We start from the raw sequence: 22,811 nt of genomic DNA, 5'->3' as shown, positions 1-22,811 counted from the left end.
GTACCTATATAGACTGAATCTCTCAAATATTCTTTGAATCAGCTTAATATCTTGCTGGTTCCCTCACTAATAAATTAGTCTTTGATGTGTTTGTTCTGTATTTGTGAGTCATGTTATTAATTTTGAAAATTATATTTTGACACTCCAAACTTCCTACAGCATTGCCTATGGCTAATTCCCTATCAGAGTCCCAGAAATTCACTACTGCTTTTTGGTTTTGGTACCAGTACTTTGCAGTACCTTTGTGGTTGTGCTGGTACCTGACAAGGCCTTCACAGGAAAAAACTGGATACCTCTGCAGGTGCTTAAGAACACTACAAAAAGACTTTCTGGAACTACCCACACAAAGTGAGAAACTGATGTTCCTTTCTATCATGTTATTGTTTTATCTATAAGACAAGAAAATGACATTAAGAACCTTTGTTTTAGGAGATGCAGAGCAAACAGACTCACACTGGGCCCTGCTTTCTTGTCAAACACTATTCCTATAATCTGCTTTTGCTAGTAATGGCCATAAAATAGCTATATTGGAGCAATAAAAATTGATAAAGTACCAGCTGCCTCAAAATTCTAATAGCTTTGGCAAAATATACTGCAGTTCATGTGCTAGAGCCTCCTTTTCCTTAACAGGTTTTATTTTAACACTTTCCTTTTCACACTGTTGAACAGCATAATCAACAAATTCAGCAGATGCTGTCTGTTTCAAGCACTAGGCACTGACCAACCCTCTTTTCTACCCTCTCTGCCCCAAACAAGCTCCATTAGTACTCCATTTCAATCATTGATTTTGTAGTTGTCCAGAATGAAAATGAACAGAGCCCAAGGGTAGGGGTGCAGTATGCCCTGTCCACACCCAAAGGATTAATATGGAGTCAAGCAAAACTGAATCACCTTTCACATTAATAAAGGCTTAATTATGTACAAGACCACTGAGTAGTAAATACATACAAATTTGGAACATGATGAGAAAGGGAAAGGGTAGGTTAAAATAACTGATATTTATAAATATTCTGAATAGTTTGACAACTTTAAAGAGGCATAAAATATATTTTATGATAAAAACTCAAGCTCACAATCCAGGTATGGTATCCATTCATACAATAGACTAAAGTGCCAACTTTCCATGCAGCATTGGGAGTCCTCTGAAGAGGAAGTCTGGACCAAACTTTGAAAAAAACAGGGAGGAAGAGGGTGGAGTAGGTTGAGCATATGGAACAGGTAGGGAAACATTTTTCAACCCACTTTAATATTTTACAATAAAGTATTTTCCAAAAAATTGTCAGAGCGGCCAGCTTTTGCCCTGAGATGTAGGGAGATGGAAGGAAAGTTACTACTACCCTTACATTTTAAAAAAGCTAACCTAACTTCAAATTCATGACTTTTATTTAACCCCTGAGAGAGAAGTATTTTTTTTCAAGTGTTTGTTGAGAGGAGTGTCTACTCAAGTATTTTGCTCTTTTTTTTAAATTCGATAGTTTTCTTTTTTTTTAAATATTCTGGTTAGAAAGCCTTTGTTATGTGATTTATCAGCAAATATTTTACTTGTGTGGCTTTGCTTTTCACTCTTAACAGTATCATTCACCAAGCAAGACTTTAATTTTTATGAAGTTCAATTTAGCATTTTTTAAAGGACTCATGTCTGAGAACTGTTTTTACTAACCTTAGGTCAAGAAGATTTTATGTTTTCTTCTAAAAGTTTTATAGTTACATGTTTTACATTTAGATCTATGCCCAATGAACTAATCTTCATACTATATAATGTGGAGTTTAGGTAAAGTTCTGTACAATTGTTTGGGTGAATGGTTGTTTAGTTGTTTAGCACCAGTTGCCCAAAAGACTCCCTTTCTCCTTTACATTGCTTTTACTCCTGTATCACTTGACCGTATTTATGGAGGTCACTATATGGACTCTTTTGTTCCATAGGTCTATTTTTATCATTTTATCAGTTTTACTGTCTTGATCACTGTAGTTTTTTATGGTAAGCCTTAAAATTATTATGTGATTTTTTCCAATTTTATTCTTTTTAAAAATTGTTTTTAGCTATTCTAGTTCTTTTGCTGTTCTTTTTTTTTTAAGATTTGTTTATTCATTTACACAAGATCTGGGGTACAGGCCAGAGGTGCAGGAGGGTGATAGGATTCACCAGAGACAGAGTGGGGAACAGAACAGGCAGATTGATGAAATACACTGCTAAGGGGAGCAGTGGGTGCTACAGGAGAGGTCTGCTGCACCATGTGGGACCCTCGCTGGCCGGGATTGAACCAGCGCTGCAGAGGCTGCGGACAGCTTCATAGTACAGTGCTCAACCACCTGAACCACCAGGGAGACCCCATCATATAGAAATACTATCATTTTTTATAATTGATCTTATGTCCTGCTCCCTTGCAAAGTTAATTAACTATATTTGTTATAGAATTTTCAAGAATAGATTCCCTGATAATATTCTCAACAACAATCATGCTGTTTAGGAGCAGGGACAGATTAATTTTTTTAATCTGTACAATCTGTATGCCTTTAAAAATTTGTTGTCCCTTATTGTACAAGCTTAGAGTTGCAGTATAACGTTTAATAGAAATAGTTTGTCGAGTTGAGCAAGTTCCCTTCTGTCCCTAGTATTTATTTTTTAAAGATTTATTTATTTTTATACCAGAGCTGGGGTACAGGCCAGAGGCGCAGGAGGGTGAGAGGGTTCACCAGAGACAGAGAGGGGAGCAGAACAGGCAGACTGACTGAAATATACTGCTGAGGAGATGTTTGCCATGCCATGTGGGAATCTCCCTGGCCGGCCGGTAATCGAACCCGCACTGCAGAGGCTGTGAACAGCTTCACAGCGCTGCACTCAACCTGCTGTGCCACCAGGGAGGCCCCTATTCCTGGTATTTTGAGTTTCTGTCATGAAATGTGTGCTGATAAATGCTTTTGTCATCAACTGATACAATAATGTCATTTCTCTGTTTTAGACATAATAAGGTTGACTATATTGATTTCTGAATATTGAACTTGCCTTGCATTCCTAGTATTAACCCCACTTAGTTGTAGGATTTTATGTATTGCTGTTAGATTTGCTAATATTTTTGTTGGAGATGCTTGCTGCTTTCTTGGTGAGGAATATTGGTCTATAGTTTTCTTTATGTACTGTGTTTATCTGGTTTGGTATCAGGGTTTGCTAAAATGAATTGGGAAGGGTTTCCCTCCTGTTTTCTAGAAAAGATATTGAACTGATGTTATCTTTTTCTTTAAATTTTTTTTTGGATTTTTGCCAGTGAAACCATCTGAGTGTGGGCATTTCTTTCTAAAAATAGCTTTATGGGAGAATTTAATTCCCTTAATAAATAGAACATTATTCAGGTTATCTAACTCATCTTCAATGAATTTGGATAGTTTGGTTTTTCAAGCAATCTTTCTATTTCATTTAAGTTCTCTAATTGATGTGAGTAGTTATTCATAGAATCCCCTTAGTAGCCTTTTAATTTTTTTTAAAGATTTATTTATTTATGCATACAAGAACTGGGGTATAGGTCAGAGGTGTGGAGGGGGATGAGTGGATTCACCAGAGACAGAATGGGGAACAGAACAGGCAGATCTGCTGAAATACACTGTTGAGGGGAGCAGCAGGCAAGACAGGAGAGGTCTGCTGTGCCATGTGGGTAGCTCTCTGACTGGCCAGGGATCAAACTCATGTTGCATTGGCTGGTGATAGCTTGATAGCCCTGTGTTTTTAACCTCTGCGCCCCCAGGGGGTCCCTCCTTTTAATGCCTGTGGATTAGAATCCCTTTTCATACCTGATACTGGTAATTTGAGTGTTCCGTTTTTTTCTTTCTCAGTCTTCAGATTCATCCGCTTTATTGATATCTTTTCAAATAGCCAGCTTTTGTTTTCATTGACTTTCTGTTTTTCTGTTTTCAGTTTCATTGATTTTTGTTATCTTGGTTATTTCCTTTTTGCGCTTACTTTGGATTTGTTTTGCTGCTCTTTTTCTAGTTCCCTAAGGTGGAAGTATAAATTATTTGAGATCTTTTTTCCCTAAAGGAGCATTTAGTGCTATAAATTTTCCCCCTAACTACTGCTTCAGCTGTAACCCACAAATTGGATTATGATGTATTTTCATTTATATTTAACTCAAAATATTTTCTAAATTTCCTTGAAAGTTTCTCTAATATAGAAGTGTTTGGAGCTTTTCCTCGTAGCTCTCTATTGTTGGTTTCTGTTTTACTTTCTTTTTGATCAGTGAACATAGTCTTTATGATTTCTTTTATTTAAAGATTTATTTTTATTTATGCATACAAAAACTGGGGTGCAGGCCAGAAGTGTTGGGGGGATGAGAGGATTCACCAGGGACAGAGTGGGGAACAAACAGAACAGGTGGATCAACTGAAATACACTGCTGAGAGGAACAGTGGGTGAGACATGAGAGGTCTGCTGCACTATTGGGTTAGCTCCCTGACCTGGGATCAAAATCATGCTGCATTGGCTGCAGATAGCTTCATAGTGCTGAGACTTAACCCCTTGCACTACCAGGGAGGTCCCCAGTCTTTATGATTTCATTTCTTTTTTATTTGAAGTTTGTTTTATGAACCAGGATGCAGTCTATCTTGTTGAAAGAAATTGTATTCAGCTGTTGTTGTGTATTGCATTCTATATATTTCAACTAATCCTACTTAGCTGATATTGGTATTCAGTTCTTATATATTCTTGCTGATTTTGTCTTGTTCTATATATTAATTAGAAAGAAGTATTGAAGTCTCCAAATGTGACTATAAATTTTTCTATTTGTAATTTCAAGTGTGATAGTTTTTGTTCCATGGATTTTAAAGCACTGTTTTTCAGTATTTATACATTTAAGATTGTTAAATCTTTGGGGTGAGTTAATAACCCCTTTAGCTTAATGTCAAGCCTTATGCATCCCACTTTATCTTTGTAATTTTTCATGCTCTGAATTCTTTCTTTTGATCAATGTTTGCATCATATATCTTTTTTTATGCTTTCAGTTTTCACTTACATCATAATAATTGAAGTGATTTTCTTTTAGTGTAGAGTTGGGTCATGTTTTTTTTTTTTAAATCTGCTCTGACAATCTCTGCTTTTTATTTTGTTTTTTTGTTTTCTTATTTTTTTAAATAAATTTTATTTTTATATTCCCCATACAATTGCAACCCCCTTATTTTGACCCCAATCCCTCCCCTCCCCGTCTCCCACCCCCCATAGAGTTTCTCTGGTTCATAGTTTTTTGTTGATTTTGATTTTCACTTTCTTATAGTTATTCTTTTTCCTGGTCCCTTATTTAAGTTTTCTAGATTCCTGCTATAAGTGAGACCATCCGGTATTTTTCTTTTTCTTTCTGGCTTATTTCGCTGAGCATGATCCCTTCCAGCGCCATCCATGTTGTTGCAAATTGCATGTGTTTATCTTTTTTGAATGCTGAGTGATATTCCATGGTGTAAATCTCTGCTTTTTAATCATATGTTCAGACCATTACACTTAATGTAATTATTGACATGCATAGTTTAGGCCTACCAGTTATTTTCTTTGCGTTACCTCTGTTGTTTTCTCTTTTTCCCTCTTCCCTGCCTTCTTTTTGGTTACTTGAACTTTTCTTAGTGCTGCATTTTAGTTCATCTGTTCTGATTTTTTATTTATTTGCATATTTTTGTGGTTGCTTGAGGAATTATACATACTTAGCTTTGCACAGTCTACTTAGAATCAATATTTTACCACTAAAAGACCAATGCCGAAACCTTATCACCCTAGAGGTCTCTTTACCGCCCCCCCTTATGTTATAGTTGTCTTGTATATTCTATTTACACCTGTTGAAAATCCTTTCATACATTCTCATTTTTACTGTCAGCTGCCAAACATCTTGAAGAACCCAAGAGAAGAATAATGTATTATATTTACCCAGTATTTGCCATGTTGCTCTTCCTTCATTCCTAATTTTCTAAATTTCTTTCTGCTATAATTTCCCAACTGTCTGAAGAATTTCCTGTAGCAATACTTTTTGAGCAGATTCCTGGCTATAAATTCTCATTCCTGAAGGATATTTTTGCTGAAAAAAGATTTCTGTATTGACTGCCCCCCTTCTCTCCCAACCATTTCAAATGTGTACCATTTCCTGCTGACCTCCATGGTTTCTATTGAAAAATCTACTGTAATTCAACTTTTTTCTCCGTGTTCATGTTCAGAAGGTTGATTTAGATGTGTCTGGACATGGATTTCTTTTTTTTTTTTTTTAATATGGAATGCTTCACGAATTTACATGTCATCCTTGAACAGGGGCCATGCTATTCTCTGTGTCATTCCAACCTTAGTATATGTGCTGCCAAAGTGAGCACTGGACATGGATTTCTTTTGTTTTTATCCTATTTGGAGTTTTCATTGCTTAGTCTGTTCAAAATATCCTAACTAAGCTCTATATTCCAGAATAAATTGGAATAATATTGATAAAAGCCTTCTTTTGAAGGTGTCTTTGCTTCATTAGGGATAGGCACACATTAGAAATAGACATGAGTTCTATAAATGAGTATGTGTGTATATCTCAGACAGAATTTAACATTAGTTTAGTAAATTATAGTTATAATTCCCACTCCCTTGCAATGATGTGGAAGATTGTTGGGCATAGACTGGAATGGAGGGAATTGGGTTCCAGAAAGAATGAATGGGTTTTGTAGCTTTATACAGCCATTGTGTTACAGATCTATAAATTTATTTTCAAGTTCTTTTTCTACTCTAATATGTTGCTCTGCTCTTAAAGAATTTGCCACTCCTGCCAGCTGAAACTTTAATATAAATTTTTGGTAAGATAATGGCTTGAAATGTTAACTTCTTTAAATCAGGGAATGCCTGAAATTTTAAAATTCCTTCAGGGAGGCATCAAGTCTTGGTTTGAGCAGGATTGGTATACTATAGCCTGCCGGCCAGATCTGCCCACAACCTATTTTCACACAGTCCACAAGCTAAGAATAAGGTATTTGGTTTTTTAAATTTACTTATATATATTTTACATCATTGTTCATTTTTGTACAATATTCGTTTTCTCCTCTCAGGTGTAGTCCCTGTAAAATTACCACTACCAATTCATCAGTGCACCACCATCATAGTCCCTTGTGCTCTTCCCTCCCCTGTTTTGATCCCTCTCCCTCCCCCTCCCCTGCAGAATGTCTCTGATTTATAGTTGCCTGCTAATTTTTGATTTTTATTTATTATTTTTTCCTGATCCCTTATTTGGTTCCCCTATATTCCTCCTATAAGTGAAACCATCCATATTTTTTTTCTTTCTGACTTATTTCACTGAACATAATTCCTTCTAGCTCCATCCATGTTGTTGTGAATGGCATGAGTTTGTAAGAATAAGGTTTTTCTGTTATTAAATGATCAGGAAAAGTCAAAAGAAGAATATTTCATGAGATATGAAAATTATATGAAACTCAGATTTCATTGTCCATATGTGAAGTTTTATTGCAGCACAGCCATTACTATTTATATATTGTCTATAGTTTTGTTTACACTGCAGTGAGAGTTGATTAGTTAAGACTGAGACTAAATGGCTTACAAAGGAAAAATATTATACTGCCTGATGCTTTACAGAAAAAGTTTGCGAGCTCCTGGTTTAGAATAATGTTTATTAAATTGGGTTAGAATGTCAATGATTTGAACTGTGTGAAAATGATAGCTAGAATTCAAACTTTGCTCTTTGAATAAGATCTTAGGTATAAGAAAAGTAGAAGAGTTAACTGATTACAGTTGGCCTGTTAACACATGTGTATTTTTTCAGTGCTGAAGCAATACTCCACATCCCTTTTGGGAATCCTGCCATTTGAGATAGCCTGAATGAATCTGGAGAGCATTATAAATAATATAAGCCAGGCAAAAGTACTGCATGGTATCATTAAATGTGGAATCAAAATTAAAGTCAAACTCAGAAACGGAGAGTCAAATGGTGGTTGTGAGGGGCTGAGGTTGGTGGAAATGTGGAGAAGTTGGTGAAAGGTACAAACTTTCAGTTATATAATGATTAAGATCTGAGTGTCCAATACAACATGGTGACTACAGTTGATAACACTGTATTGTATAATTGCAATTTGCTAATAGAGTAGATTTTAAGCATTCTCACCAAAAAAAAAAAAAAAAAAGAAAGAAAGAAAAGTAACTATGAGGCGGTGGTGTGTTAATTAAGTTGATGGTGGGGTCCTTTCACAATGTATTTGTATATCAAATCATCGTATTGTACACTTTAACTATATTACAATTTTGTCTGTTATACCAGTAAAGCTGATTAATAAATCAGCCATTCAGATTTGGAAAATTGATTTGGAAGAAAAATTAGGACACTCATTTGAAGACGATTGTCAGTTGGAGACATATGAGACCCAAGTGTGAGGGACTCTGGGAAGATTTTCTTGACTGGAAGAAATAGAAACCATTACGTACATTTTGTTTTCCTCTGTTTAATTCCTCTGAGTTAGGTTTTTTACAGGTCTAATTATCCAGTTGACATCCTATAGACTTCTTTTGTGAGGCTGTTTCTCTATGACTAGTGAGAGTAAATGGCTGGTCATTTTTAATGAAGGGTAAAGGCTGACTCTGACCAGAAATAGAGCCTATCCTTGCCTCTTGCCCTTACCCCTATAGTGGCTTTTCCCCAGGCCTGTAGAACCTTCTTTGCCAGCTGGTGTCAGTAGTCCATTGATATGGCCATGGCTTGTTTCTTCTAACCCTTTCCCTCCATCTCAACGATCTATACTATGCATATATGTAAGGATGTTTTCAGGCCCAGGTTATCTGCTATTACCCATTGCAATTCAAGCTTTTTAAGTAGGTCACCTATCACAGAGTTCCCAAAACCAATTTTAAATGCACAATACACATTAATTTTTAGGGTAAAAATTTTTTGATTTGGAAACTTAGCATTTAGATGACAGGAAAACAAATTTCTCTTTGTACTATGCATGCATATGTATTTTTTTATAAAATATATTCATTTTTGGATCTGTTACTACCATGAAATAAAGCTGCCCTGAAATACACAGGGCTACCCCAACCTGGAGATGAGATCAGAGTCAGAATAATAGTTACTCATAGACTTTTGCTAACTCTATTATAGTTCTCTGACTTCTAGAGTGTTCAAAATACACAGTTTACCCCCGGAGGTATCTACTATGTTTTCCTATAGGTATTTTAGAGCTCCAAGTGTCATCTCTTTCTTTTTCCTCTTAGCACCTTTAGTGACCTTTGGAATAGGGTCCTTGCTGAGCTGCCAATGATTTCAACTCCTGGAAGTTATTCCTGCACAGCTCCCAGTACTGATAATACCACTAACACGCTTGACTCCATCCATATGGGTAACCACTCATACCATACCCAGTTAAGGGCACTGGACTGCATGTCAGCTTGTTTAGAATTCTGTGGAAAGCCCCTCTCTTACTGAGATTCAAGTCAAGTCCTTGAAAACTGAACTTTTTAGATAAACCTGAGTAATATGCTTCACACCATTTTCTGAATCACTCTTTCCTCATTCCTTAGCGTATTGCCACTAAATCCAGTTGATAAGCTACCATCTTCTTTGTACCCCCTTTACTAGGAAAGTCAACTCTCAAGAACTAAATTGATAATGTAGTAAACACACCCTGATAGGTGAGAATCCTGCTGGTGTATTCATCACTTTATGCCCACATAGGGCTCCTTTGTGGGTTTATGTATAGATATTGATAATATGCCCTGTGGTGTATATATTCCTGTTCCTCTGTCTCCTGGAGATTTTAAAGCTGGTCTGGGTTTCCTACTGAAGGAAACCCAGAATTTAATTGTACCTGTCTTTAAATTAGGTCATCGTCTACATTCATCTGAGACATTGGCATTACTTTGGTCTTCCTGTCCAAACATTTTGCCATGTGCCAGAAGTGCTTGACCTATTTTCTCCAGTGTCTCTGAAATGAGATATGAACCTCTATTATTGATTTGAAACTTTCTTCTTGTCAAATGTAAGCATATAGTGCTATAAATTTCCTTCTCAGAACTGCTTTAACTGTGCTGCACAAATTTTTGTAATGCTTTGTGTATTTTCATTTAGTATGTATTTTTAAAATTCCCTTGAGACTTCCTCTTTTACTCATGGCTTATTTAAAAACCTGTATTATTTCGTTTCCAAAGTTTGGATATTTTCCTTTTATCTTTGTGTCACTGATTTCTACGTGGATTCCACTGTGGTGAGAGAATACTCAGTACAATTTTAATTGTATTTGTTTAAGTTTGTTTTGTTGCCCGAGATACAGTCTATCTTGGTATATGTTTTCTGTGGGTGCTTGAAAAGAATGTCATCACTGTTATTGTTTGCAGTGTTCTTCAAGTGTTGATTAAATTTCCATTGGTTGAATGTATTGTTGAGTTCTTCTATATCCTTGCTGATTTTCTGTCATTGTCTCCATCAGTTGTTGAGAGAAGAATGTTGAAGTCCCCAACTACCGTTGTGATTTTGTGTAATTTTCCTTTCAGTTCAGTTTTTGCTTCATATATTTACCACTGCTTTTTGTTGTTATTTTTTGGTGTATACACATTTAAGATTTCTGTGTATTGGTAAATTGACCCTTCTATTATTAATTAATGTTCTTTTTCCTTTGTGGTAATTTTATTGATATTAATACAGCCATTCCTGCTTTTTTTTTGAATACTGTTTGCATTTTATATCTTCTTTTTTTTTACTTTCATCCTGCTTATATCCTTATATTTTAAGAGAGTTATGGTAGGCAATGTATAGATAGATCATTTTTTTTTAACTCTGTGTATCTCAGTCTTTAAATGAGTTTATACCATTTACATTTACTGGTTCTTCAGAGATCAATAAAATGTCTATCTGTGGAGTACATTTTCTAGATGTATACCCACATGGTTTCTTCATCAGTGACTCTTTATAGAATATAATGGAAAGTTTACTAGATAAAGAATCAAATGTCCTGGTGCTTAGGCCTTTGCACACAGCAGTTCTATGACTTTGGGCAAATGATACCACCCAGTTCCAGTTAAAAAAAAGTGCTCACTGAGTTCCTATTAGACACCAAATACTAGGCTAGATGCTAGAGACACAAAGATAAGACACGACACACTGCTTACCTTCCAGAAATTTAGAGTCCACTAGGAGTCAAGTGACTACATCGTTACAAGGAGAAATATGGTAGAGGTTGTAGGAGCATTTTAACCAGCTTGGGAGTGGGAGAGGAGGTTATATAAGGCTTCCAATAAGAGGTGATGACAGCACTGAATTTTCAGTGACCAACAGATATTAACCAAGTAAAAGACAACAGGGTAAGAAAATTTGTAACATTTCTGATTTTTTCTTTTTTTTTTTTTTTTTATTAAAAATTCTTTTTTTTTTTATGTTTTAGAGGCATGCTTTATTTATTTATTTTATTTTTTTGTTTGTTTTGTTTATACATGCACTGGGTACAGTCAGAAGCGCGGGAGGGTGAGAGAATTCACCAGAGCCATAGCGGGGAGCAGAGCAGACAGAAGGACTGAAGTACACTGCTGAGGGGAGCAGCGGGCGGCAGGAGAGGTCTGCGCGCCATGTGGGACCCTCCTCCGGTGGCCGGGGAGCAGCCGGGGATCGAACCGGCGCTGCAGAGGCTGAGCGCAGCTTCGTAACCCAGCGCTCAACCACTGCGCCACCGGGGAGGCCCGATTTTTTCTTTCTTGATGTTTAAGGAGAGATTGGTAGTCCAGTTAAGAGGGGGAAAAACTCTGACCCCCACTACCAGACACACACATTTACATTGTATATTCTAGATGTCCTCAGGTCTTGGTATCCTGGATCTGTTTTAACCAAAATTGAAGGTTTCTTGATTCCTCTAGCTCCTGCTGGACTTTCAGCCTCCAGCTAAGTGTTCATGATTAGCTCTATAAGACATAGTGAGCTGTCTTATATTTCTTCATAAATCAATATCAATTGTAGTCAACCCTTCTCCTGCACAAAGCATTTATTATATAGTAGATGCTTAGGGTAAGTAGTAGGGAAGGGGGTTGACCCATAGGCTTCAAACGAAGCCTCCTATCAGTTTTACCCTTGATTTTTGTCACTTTTCTACATCCATCCTAATGGTGGTATTCTACATCCTCACTATGTGATATTTTTTTTTTTGTACAGATGCAAAAGTTTTATTATATGTGTTTCCCTCTTTGTCAAGCCATGTTTATATTAATAAGGATTAACTAAATTTTAGAAATGATTTACCTTGCTCAACCCTGTGGCACAGCAGTTGAGCGCTGGGTTGCAAAGCTGCCTGCAGCCTCTGCAGTGCTGGTTCAATCCCTGGCCACCGGGCGAGGGTCCCACATGGTGCGCAGACCTCTCCTGCCGCCTGCTGCTCCCCTCAGCAGTGTACTTCATCAGTCTGCCTGTTCTGCTCTCCGCTCTGGCTCTGGTGAATTCTCTCACCCTCCTACGCTTCTGACTGTACCCAGTACTTGTATAAATAAATAAATTAATTAATTAATTAATCTTAAAAAAAGAAGAAGAAATGCTTTACCTTAATCATTCTTACTCCTTTTTTTGGGACCATTTCTTTTCCATTGTCTACTGTTATTTAATAATTGGATGAGTACATGGTGATACAGAATGCAGAAGCTACTGGGGTAATATCCTCATGGTATTCACCAGTGGTTATGCCTTTTAGAGAAGTGACTGGCTTGGGAAAATATGGAGAATGATAAGGATGAAGAATGATAAGAATGTAAAGCAAGACTTCAGAGTAGCAGGTGAAGGATTATGATCACTAACTGTGCAAAAGAGGAGATTAAGAGAGTGCTCCTTCAGTACTTGGAACATCTTAAAACAAAATTTGGTATTGACTGGTTATAATTATGAGTACTGAAAATACTATAAGGTCTTTATTGACATTGTGTGCTTAGGAAAAGAAGGAAGTATTTTTAACAATTGGTGAAATGCATCCTAAAATATGTAGTGGAATTTTCTAGCAGGGCCTGAGAAAAAAATCCATAGTCAGGTAAATATGGAGGACTTAAAGGGGCAGTTGGCAGGATTAGGAGGGGACAATTTTACATCATCACTCAGACTTCCACTGGAAGTAGCATGATACATAGTGGGGAGGTATGGCTTTGGGAATCAAATTTTAGGTCCCTGGATTCAAATCTTAGGTACCTGATCTCTCAGACTCTTTTGTGTAAATGGATAATACCATGATAGGTATGATCAAATGAATTAAAGTTTGTGAAGCATTTACCACAGCACAGGAAACCCCCATGAGTATAGTCCATCATGCCTCTATCTCCCTAGGTTGGCTCCCCAAACTCACTGCACATCAGTCTCTCAAATCACTATATAGTTTCATCATACAGAATTACTTTGGGGTTTTTTTGTCAGTTTGTTCATTTTATTTTAAGCATGTGTTGTGTTTTTCTGCACTATTTTGTATGTTTTGCCCTTCACCTCAGAGAATTCACCTTGATCTAGGTCTGACCTTCTACTTGGTGTACTCTGAAACCCATCTTGTTCTAACTGAGGATGGAACCCTACTTAGGGATGGATTTGAGGTCACCTAATTCTTGAGATCTGATCTGTTTAAGCCAAGATGGCAACTTATTGATATATAGTGAAAAATTCCACTGTGATAACATTTGCATGTGATGGGAGCCACCTCATACCAGATTGCAAGAGCTGATTGTGCACATCATTTTGAAACTCTGATAAGTGACATCATCTTAATAGCTTGAAATTGACCATGGTGAGAGTATTCTACGTTACAGAAATAGTAAACTACAGTAAGACCCCCCCCCCAGCCTTATTAACCAGCTTATCACTGATAACATCTCTCAGTCTGTTTGACTGAGAGGTACCACTTTGTGGGAGGCAAGTCATTGTCACAAGATTACATCATAAGTGTGGACTTGGACCAGAGACTTTAGTGATATGATTGTCATGTTTGATGTGATCAGCATGAAAGCTCCTCTTGGTTCTTTTCTAAACCTGTGGTGTTCCTGTCCCTCTGCCTGGGGGATAAACTTAGACATAGACTCCCATCTCCTGGGCTGTGCTTAGATGGGAACTCCTGACTGTGACTTTCCTTTTTTCAACCCTTCAAAATGATCCATCTTTTATTCTCAGTCTTTTTTCATCCTAAGTAGACTATAAAATATAATTGCTTGGTTTTTTGGTTTTTTTTTTTTTTTTTTTTTACCAAATTCTTGTCATATTCCAGTCCTGCTTCCCTAAAAATCAAGTCAAACTCACATTATTATTATTATTATTATTATTATTATTATTATTATTATTATTATTATTATTATTTTGCCTCCATGCCACTCCCAGATTAATTTGTTTGGAGTTTGGGGTGTTGATAAGCCTTTTGGTCCCCTATACAGGCAGTGTTGGGATTTGTCCCCATTGGTGTTCGTTCACATACAAGTATGTGGGTTTTATTAGTTATTTCTTAGAAATAACTGCATCTTGCTCATCTCTAAATTCTTGAGAAGTATGTTGTTTGGTTGGTCCACATCCTAATGATGTGTCACTTCCAACATGGCGCCTCCATGACTTCTCTGGACAGATTTAGACAGTATCCTTCCATACTCCTAGGAAATGTGGAGCCTTTCCTTCTTTTTCTGTTTTAAAACCCATTACCCTGGGATGTGGTAATTTTGTTTTTATCGCCACATCCCTCTACCAGATCCCTGAACTCCTCGAGATTGCAGGCCTTGCAGTTGTCTGTCTCTGTATCTGCAATACCAACTGTGGTGTCAGGCTTCTAATATCTTGTACATAAATTCAGAGCATAGTACATTAATGAATCGCCTTCTGAGAAATTAAAGAAAATGTGAAAGTTAAGTTAACCTGTGGGAGTGGAAGTAACTGTCTAAGTGCAAATTTTATTAAGAATCAGTTCCTGGAGTACTTTTTGCCCTTTATATTTTTTAGCTCTGATAATTGCTAAAGTATGTGAACGTGCCTTTGGAAAGATTCCAATATATGAAAGGAGTACATAAAGGAATGTTACTCAGGGTTTACAGCTCTGTCCTCTAATTATGTGGGCAATGAACTAATCCTTCTATTTAAAAGATTGTGAACAAAAAGGGGCTAGCTTCTTTGACGCTTATTCCTGAAATTCTGCCTCTGTAAAGAATGCCCGAGTCCTCCCTGCAATTATTTGTAGGCTCACTTTTTTGGCTGCAGTTTTGACTTAATGTGTACCTAGTCACTGACAACAAAGATTCGGGTTAAATACCAAATATTATTGATAGTTTAGTAGACAAGAATGCAGAGGGAAAGATAAGTGTATATGCTGAAGAAGAGTAAAGGGAGTGGTGGTGATAGTGAGCAAAGAGAGAAAATCTTAAATATGTGTAAATATAGCATTAGGGACATAATCTAAAGCATAAGTGGAAGTATAATATACTTGAAGAAAAAGTGAACAAGTCAAGTGATCATAACCATTTAACCAGTGCCCAGGTCAAGAAAAAGAGTATTACCACCACCTCAGAGGCCTCCTTTCTGCTACCCAGCAATGACTACCACTTCTTTTTACCCTAGATGTTGCCAAGTTACTACTATCCTGAATTCTATCACCATAGTTAATCCTACTTTCCATGTAGGTATCTCTCAATTTTTTAAAAAAATCTATTATACTGTGATGACCATATTGGAATTCTGTTACATATAGTGCTCATCTGAACATTCTCACACTTGTCTTCTGAGGCACCTGTGTGCCTTTCTACAGTGAAATGCTCTACCCCTGAGCAATCCCCCACATATGTGTGCATTTCTGTTGGATATATAACTAAGACATGGGGCATAAGGTATGCACGTTCTATACTTTAGTAGATATTGTCAAATAACTTTCTAAAATATTTATACTAATTTACATTCTTGCCAGCATTATGAGAGGTGTCATTTGTGCAATTTGCCTAATACTGTATTGTTGATATTTTGAATGTTAGCCATTTTAGTGGATATTAGTGCTATCTCATTGGCTTTCTTATTTCTTTTCTATTCTGGTATAATTTACATAAGGTAAATTGCAAATATTTTTAGAGTTATTTTGAGTTTTGACAAATGTATATACCCATATAACCTGCACTCTAATCAAGGTATAGATGATTTATGTTATCCCAGAAAGTATCATCTTGTCTCTTTTCAGTATATCCTCTCTAACCAGAGGCATCCACTATTCTGATTTCTGTCACCGTAGATTAGTGTTGCCTGTTATTGAACCTCATGTATACATAACTAACTGTACAGTATGTATTCTTGTGTCTGGCTTGGTTTTTTACTTACTTTCCTCAATACGATGTTTTTGAGTTTCATCCATAATATTGGATGTATCTGTAATCCATCCTGTTTTATTGCTGAGTATTTCATTATATTGATGTACCAAAATGTATTCATCTGTTCTGTTGACTGACACTTTGGGTTTTGGGCAGAAGTTGTACTGTGATTTTAACTTCTATTTCCCCGATGCCTAATGTGATTGAACATCTTTTCATAAATTATTGTCATTTGTCCTCTTGTGAAGAGCCTGTTTAAGAGTTTTGCCATTTTTCTATTGAGTTGTCTATATTCTTAATTTATTGGAATTCTTTATATAGCCTGGATATGAGTCTATTCTAGTCTGAGAAAGTCTTTTCACTCTCTTGAGAGTATCCTTTTCACACAAAGAAATCTATGCAGGGATGTTCATAGCAGCTTTATTTATGATTACCAAAAGCTGGAAACAACCCAAATGTCCTGAAGTGGGTGAATGGTTAAACAAGCTATGGCACATCCATAAAATAGAATAAGAAGAATAAACTATAAAACAAATTGGATGCTTCTCAAGAGCATTAAGCTGAATGAAAAAAGCCAGCCTCAAAGTTTATATACTGTATGATTTCATTTATGTAAATTCTTAAAACAGCAGCTTTATAGAGATGTAATTTATACACCAAAAAATTCCCGTTTTAGTATACAATTGAATGCTTTTTAGTAAACTTAACAAGTTTTGTGACCAGCTCCATAAATCATTTTTAGTATACTTCCATCACCCCAATAAAATTTGATGTGCCCATTTGCAGTCACTCCATCCCCTCTTCCCCCCAGCCCTAGGCAATCATTCATCTACCTTCTGTCTTTCTGAATTTGCCTTTTGTGGACATTTCATTTAAACAGAACCATGCACTACATAGTCTTTTGCATCTTTCTTTCATATAACATAACACACACGGTGGTGCCACTACATTATATGGATATACCACATTATGATTATTCACTATGGATGGGCAGTTGGAGTGTTTCTAGGGTTTGGGTCTCATAAGCAATGCTACCATGAACATTCCTCCATACATCCTTGTGTAGACATATGCTTTTGTTTCTCTTGGGTTAGATTTCTAGGAGTAAAATTGCTGGTTATATGGTAAATTTATGCCTAACTTTTCAAAGAAACTGCCCAACTGTTTTCCAAAGTGACAGATCCATTTTGTATTCCCAACAACAACTCCTGGATAACGTACCATGTGTACTTGAACAGCATGTCTATGCTTTCATCTTGAGAGGAGAGTTTTGTAAATACCAGTTAGGTCAGTTTTCTTTGGTAATGTATGTAAATTTTCTATATTTTTACTGATTTCTTTCTAATTTTTCTATCTATTATTAAGAAAAGGATATTAACCTCTCTGTTAGTGTTCAATTGTCCTTTTCTTTAGTTCTTTGTCTTTCGTTTTTAGCAGTTTATGATGTGTCTGGGTTGGATTTCTTTATATTTAGTTTATTTGGTGTGCTCGCTGATTCTTGGCAGTTTCAGCTATATTTTCTTCAGATACTTTTCAGCATCACACTTACTGTTTTCTCTGTACTGGATTCTAGTTATACAAATGTTAGATCTTTTATTGTTATCATACAGATTGCTGAGACTTCGTCGTCGTCCCCCGCCCCCCGTCTTTTTTCTTTCAGTTAGTGTCTGGTTTATCTGTTTTCAAGTTTACTACCTCTTCAATTCTGCTATTGTGTTCTTCCAGTGAATTTTTTTGTTTAGGTTATTTTATTTTCCATTTCTAAAGTTTCAATTTAGTTATCTTTTTATTATCCTCTTTTTACATTGCCAATACTTTCTATGTTCAAATTTGATGATTGTTTGAGGAGCTTTTTAATAGCTGCCTTAAAGTATTTGTTAGGTAATTTCAACACTGTCATCTCAATGCTGACATCTGTTGATTGTGTTTTCCCATGCAAATTGGCATTTTGTGATTCTTACTGTTTAATTCGATTTTGAGACATTTCAAGTATCTTGTTTCAATCCAATGAAGAATGTTGATTTGTTTGTTTTAGCAGTCAGTTGACCTGGTTAGATTCAGACTGCAAATTCCAGCTCCCTTTCTCTGACCTGTAATTCCAATGTCAGTTCAATATTCAGTGCCTCTGCAGTGCTATTTAGATCTGTCCCATGTGTAACACCCACTGGTCAGTCAAGAACCTGAGCTTTTGCTGTTAGCTCAGTTTTCAAAGTTTTATATATGCTAATTAGGATCAAGTCCACACACACACAGCTGAAGCCAACTTTATGGGTTTGCTTTCCTGAGTTCTTTTCTCTTTGTTACTGTCATAGTACATTCTGGTCTCCTAGAACTTTATTTTTCCATCCACCAGTTAGAACCCACCCATTTTCAAGATGCACTGACTGGAGCACAATGGTCAAGCAGACAGAAGGAAAGAAAAAAAGTGATTTGGCTTTGCCTTTTGCTATATACTCCACCAAATAGAATAGAAAGTTCCTCTCCCTTGAGAGTTTTCACTCCTATAGTCTCCCTCTGCTAGTCAGTTTTGTTGCTGTTGTCACAACCTCCGCCATGGGATTTTCTGGGCATGATAGAAGGGATGGGGGAGGGGAGGAAAAACCCAGGGGGTTTCCCTTCACTCTTTCTGAGTTTTTGTAACTACTTTTCCCAAAAAAAAAAAAGAGAAAAAAAGCACCTTAAGCCAGAACATGTGCTGTAATCACTGTGCTCACTTTCAGATTTTCTTGTGTTGAATTTACACCAGAAAATGCTGGAGGAAAAGGTAGTAAAGTCACCATCAATTCAGTTATACTTGACATTTTGGTATTTCTTCCTTGATCCTGCTAATATATACTTTAAACAATCCTCTAATAGCTGTCTATGCATTCTGTACAAATTTTATTGTTGTATATGGTGACAGAAAGGTGGGTGTGAATTTGTTTCATCTTACCTGGAACTGACATTTTTAAGTAATGTTTTGGATTGGTTTGCCTGCCCCATTCCCAAAATATTTATATCTCTGAAATACTAGTTAGTTTCAGAGGTGCAGTGTTTTATGTAGTTGAGTGGACAAGTTTCTCAGCGTAACTTAGATACTGCAGGATTGGCTGAATACATAATGACCTCTGGAAAAACAAAGCCACTTTTCTGAAGGCCTGTGTGGTAATCTCATCCGGAAGCACAGTTCTTTGTCCTCATGCAGCATGTCATTGACCTCCATGTTTTCCTTGGCCCTGCCATTCTGTCACATTCTCTTCTGTCCTGCTGCTTTCCAGTAACCTTTGCCCCCCAGCACTTCATTCATCTACCCCTTTCTCCTCCCTCCCCTATTTGTCTCTGGTTTACCCCATACTCTCATTGTTAACATTACAGTCTAGCATTTTATCACCAGATTCTGCCTTCCAAGGATAAATTCACTGCCCTGTGACATCTTAGGTTGTAAGTGCTTGTACTTGACAAATAGAGCACTAGACTGAGGAAGTGGGGGTGAGTAATTAGCTTTTGCTCATAGATTTGAACCAGATCTGAGTCTCTGCAGGTACAGCATGTTGTCTCATTTACTCCCAGTAAAATCCATTATTTTCTTGGCTGGGAGCAGGTCAACAGCAAGGGCTACCTGAATTCTACCCCTACTTATCTTTATGCCAGACTGGCCCTTCTCACAAAGACAATGAAACTTGTTTTCCACTGCTAAGACTTATTTTTTTCTATTGGCAATAGCCAAATCAACTAGTTAGAAAGAAAGCACACTCATTCTTTTTACTCTTTCATTTTAGAAAGTAATAATTTTTTCAATGGGGTGTTTCTGTGGGACTCTTTAGCTGGGGAAATAATTTGACTTTGTTACTGGGGGAACAACTATTAAGTCACAGAAACAGTGATCTGTCAACAGAGTTACAAATGATATGATTTAATTATGTGTGTAAAGTTGACCAAGGCATGAAAATCAAAGCTAAATAAGGGCCAGTATAATTCCTGTAACCCCCTACCTGTAATAATTTTCAGACTAATGTATTTATTACTTATTGATTGTAAATTATTCCCAGGTAAAACCATTAAAAGTTGTATTGTATTCATATTGTTGTATTACTTTTAAAAATTTGTCTGGGTCTTTCAGACAATCTAGTTTTCTGGGTTTTTTTCCCCTCTCCCACAACTCTACAATGTAAGTGTGGATCCAGTCTGTCCCGAAAACCTGCCATGCCCAGAAACATCCAATTCTAGAGATTCTTCACCAGTGGCTGATATTTTAATTTAAAAAATTATGAGGAAAATTATGCATACTTGTTAAATCCTCTGCTGAGGTGCCCCACATGGAGACTATATGTCCTCTTCCTTCATCCATGGATCTGTTTATTCCTGACAGCGCTTATTCTTCCACCAGTCCACTTCTGGAGAGAATAGCACAGGGAAGAAGGAAGATAGAGTCCCAGTCAAGAAACAAGAGAAGAACCATGATCTCTCAGACCCAGCTATGTGTGCCCAATGAGATTTCACCGACAAAAATACCTCAGACTCCAGCAGATACAAGAACTTTCCAATGTCCTGAATCTCAATTACAAACAGCTTAAGACCTGGTTCCAGAATCAGAGAATGAAATGTAGGAGGTGGCAGAAGAGCAGCTGGCCAAAGAACAAGAGTGGTGTGAGTCAGCTCTCAACACCTATAGAATATACCAGCCTCTATTCCTATCACCAGGGATGCCTAATGAATACTCCAGAAAGCATTCCAATATAGCTCAGCCAGACCTGGAATAGCCCGACTTGGGCAACCAGACCTGGAGCAGCCAATCCTGGAACAGTTAGACCTGGTGTGCTCAAGCTTGGAATAACAAGACTAGAAACCACCAGATCTGGAACAATCTGTTCCACTCTGAAAAGGACCTTTGAAAAGGAACCCCTGCAGCCCCTGATCCAGTTGCAATAAAATTTTGCTGTTAGTGATTTGGAGACCACCTTGGAAACTTCTGGAGAAAGCCATAACATAATACGACAGCCCACCAAGTCTTTCAGCACCCAACAGATCGTGGATTTATTCTTGAATTACTCCATGAATGTACAGTCTGAAGATATGTGAAGATGGATATATTATTCAGTCTCAATTTGGGCAGTGGCTGTGTTACTTCTCCTGGGGTATTTCTTTTAGAGTTCTGTATCTCTGCCTTGATAGCTTGCTTCTCAACATGCTTATTGTGTCAATTTGGGGAGGGTGACTGGACTCTAAAACAGAGGTTTTGGTCAACTTGACTGCTCTAGACATCATAAAAGATATCTCTGTTATGAATAAATATGATACTTGTTTGAATATCTTTGGGATCTGGAATCTAACCTCAAGAATAGGAAGTAAAAGCACAAAGCTATGTAGTGATGGGTTTTCTGGGATTGGAAGGCTAGTTAACAACCTCAGTTGTTAAGGTGAAGGGATAAGTTATGATGTGTTTCATTGATTACCTCTGCCCCTTTTGCTCTGTTTTACTATGACCCATAATTTGTTCAATAATATTTTTAGAAAAGTTGTTTTGTGTTTTTGCTGCATCCTGATTATATTAATACCTGTTTGACTAGTTGGCTTATAGTTTATAAGTTTAAGTACAAATAAAAGATATGCTCATTTTGCCTTAAAACAAAATTGTCTTGGGAATATGCTGCAGTTATCCAAAGTGTGTGAGTTTTAAATTGAGAAATTCTGGTCCAAGGTTATAGAACTTGAGAATTAAAGAGACCTTGGAGATCACCAAATCCAGGTACCTTACCAGTGCAGAAATCCTTTCCACAGTATTCTGTCAAACAGAATACTAACTCTTGACTACTTTACCCCCAAAGGATATTTATTTTTCCTTCATACATTTTTGACGCTACTTACTCTATTCATCTCTCCATAATAAGTTGTTATTTATTCCCAACCAAGATCTGTCTTGCAGGAATTCTCACCATAGTTCCCAGCTGTCCCTTCCATAGCTACACAGAGCAAATTTCCTTTGTCCAAAATATTTAAAGTTATGTGTTTTCCTATTCCCCATTCCTCTTTCTCCCTCTTAATGTTCTTCTCAGGCTGAAAAATTCCTGGTTCTTTCAACACCTTATTTCAAGTATGTTAAATGCAGTTGAAAAAGTCAAAGGATAATATAATGAACTCGTACTCTCCACCCACCAGAATTATCAAATTAAGGTTTTGTCATCTTTTTCTTAAAAAAGGAATGAAAACATTACAGAAATGATTATTTCCCCTTTGGTCACCACTTTTGGTGTCATCCTCCTCTCTCCTCAGTTTTCATGTATGAACACATGAAATGCATATATTTACACATACCTATGTGTAAATAACATGTAGGTTTATCTTGGATCTCTTGTTATAATTTATGTAAATGATGGTATTATAAATGTGTCTATATGTTTTATCCACACAGCAAAATATCTTAGATCTTTTCATATGTCATTATGTACTAATCTTTCCATACTACATACTATATTAGTCATTATGTATAACATATTTTTGGCACCTGCCATCTGGGCATATGGTAGAATTGTAGTTCCTGCCCCTTTTGAATTTAGGTGTGGCCATACAA

The 22,811-nt window shown here is 36.7% G+C and overlaps 1 protein-coding gene, 1 non-coding gene and 1 pseudogene across 5 annotated transcripts in view; 2 read left to right on the top strand and 1 right to left on the bottom strand.

Annotated features, from left to right (window-relative positions):
* The window catches only part of JADE3 (jade family PHD finger 3), a 135,056-nt gene that overhangs the window by 21,484 nt on the left and 90,761 nt on the right, over positions 1-22,811 (top strand). The window lies entirely within an intron of this gene.
* LOC119245684 (homeobox protein NANOG-like) lies at positions 1,175-21,841 on the top strand (annotated as a pseudogene).
* LOC119246803 (U6 spliceosomal RNA) lies at positions 6,227-6,330 on the bottom strand. Its single transcript, XR_005125559.1, has one exon. It is a non-coding gene; the product is annotated as a U6 spliceosomal RNA (small nuclear RNA).

This window comes from Talpa occidentalis, unplaced genomic scaffold (assembly GCF_014898055.3).
Source record: "Talpa occidentalis isolate TD23 unplaced genomic scaffold, MPIMG_talOcc4v2.1 talOcc4.15, whole genome shotgun sequence".
Classification (NCBI taxonomy): domain Eukaryota; kingdom Metazoa; phylum Chordata; class Mammalia; order Eulipotyphla; family Talpidae; genus Talpa; species Talpa occidentalis.
The sequence above is the reverse complement of the archived record's forward strand: the minus strand, read 5'-3'. Positions and strand labels throughout refer to the sequence as shown.